This window comes from Buceros rhinoceros, unplaced genomic scaffold (assembly GCF_000710305.1).
Source record: "Buceros rhinoceros silvestris isolate BGI_N320 unplaced genomic scaffold, ASM71030v1 scaffold12158, whole genome shotgun sequence".
NCBI lineage: Eukaryota > Metazoa > Chordata > Aves > Bucerotiformes > Bucerotidae > Buceros > Buceros rhinoceros.
This window is the reverse complement of record NW_010425144.1, coordinates 10666-12383: the sequence shown is the minus strand read 5'-3', so window position 1 is coordinate 12383 and position 1718 is coordinate 10666. Positions and strand designations below refer to the sequence as shown.

General features: G+C 43.9%; 1 protein-coding gene across 1 annotated transcript in view; it reads left to right on the top strand.

Annotated features, from left to right (window-relative positions):
* LOC104497754 (neuroplastin-like) overlaps positions 1 to 1718 on the top strand; it is a gene marked incomplete at its 3' end in the record, with an annotated part of 13775 nt that overhangs the window by 4053 nt on the left and 8004 nt on the right. The window lies entirely within an intron of this gene.

Here is a 1718-nt window from a genome sequence, read left to right as displayed (position 1 = left end):
GCACAGACAGCAGCCGCATCTGCTGGAACGGCGCTCGCTAGATGCGTTGCAGCCTCTGTTACCGTGGCCTGGGGCTCATCCTGGCAGCGTCCTCCTCCTAAAAGGAAACCACCGCATTTATTTTGCAGACTGTGGACTTGGAGATGCTGGTTTCATCAAAAAAACTTGTTGAAAAACAAACCCCAGTATGAGTGGGGAATTCTAGCACAAGTCCTAAGTGTTCAAACACCAAATTATGTAAGTAATGTAATGTAATACTGTAATGTAAGTAATAATGTAAGTACCATCCTATTGGGTAGCTGTGGTTAAAAATGTACCATTTCTCAGGCTACTGGCCTTTTCTACTTCTCGTTATGGTGGCTAATTTGTGTTCCAAATAGCCAAAAGCCTGCCTGGATAAGAATAAATTTATATCCCTGAACGTGTTGCCACAAGGCATAACAAAATGTCCAGGATTAGAAATCTTCGCTGACTTGCAAAAATCCCGAAGCTGTTTGTTACTGACCAGCTCTCGCCCTTTGCAGAGGCTGGCTGGGGCAGTGAGCGACTTCGGTGGAATTCATTTCAGCCTCTGAAGTCAGGGAATACATCGAAGGCACGCGACATGGCCGCAGTGGTGTGGTAGAGACTGCTGCAGCAGCAGCCTTTAGTTCAAGCTGAAACTCCAGCTAATGCTAAATCTTAGCGATTTGGGGAAGTCTGTTAGCAAGAATTCTGAAATTTCCTTTAAGCTCTGTCAGCCTGTGTTCAAGGGGTTTTGTGCAGAATACGTGAAATCAGCTGTGAGCCACGAGACCTTCAACAGGAAGGTCTTTTGTTCAAGTCTGGGAAAAAACTTGTTTCCAACTACTCTAAAAATTCATTTGTTAGAGTCATAACCATCTCGAAAATGGGGTGAGCGGTGGTGAAACAGAACTTTTTCACGTTGGTTAAATGTAAGAACAGTGGCCTCATACGAATCTTACCATTTCTGAAAGGCTTTGCCCTAAAAAAAGTGAATTTGATGTTACCAGGTAAGGCTGCAGTGTGAAACAGTTTCTGACGTGACTGTGAAGTACGTAACGTGGCCCATTTCTGCAATGAGGCTTCTGTTATTTTTTTCATCATAAATGTTTTTGTTTGAGGTTACCTTAGAAACCAAATAGTTCCTGGCTCTAATTTTAGCATGGCGTATATTCTTTTTACTGTTAAGCCTTAAGGGCTGCTTTCAGCCCTTCTCCATCAGACTGGTGCGTTATTCGCATCATGAGTTCCAGCCATTGGCAAAGCTGTGCTAATCAAAGTACCGTGTCACAGGGCATTGCCCATGGGCAGCTGCTAGACTTTTTGCAGGGGAAGTTCAGAAGTACAATTCAGAAGACCAGCTTGCTTTGAGGGTGCTTCTGCAGAGAAATGAGTTTGTTTTTAGGTAGAGGAACCAAGAAATAGCCGGAAAGAAGCTGCTTTCGAAGGACCAGCTGATCTCTTATGGATAGTCACAGGAGAAGCATGTTCCCATGTTGTGGTCAGTAGTGTATAAAAACTGATTCATGGTGTTACACAGAAACCTGTAGCGATATTGTAATATTGTAATAATCAATCTAAACCAACTCTCTTTTTCCCATCTAGGGGTGCTGATCCATAAGGTGTTGCCTTCGCTAGTGGTCGGCTGCTTCATTGTGGCTTTTTTGGTGTCTCCCAAACTAGTGCAGTGGTGTTCCTCGTGTAGTCTCTTTCCC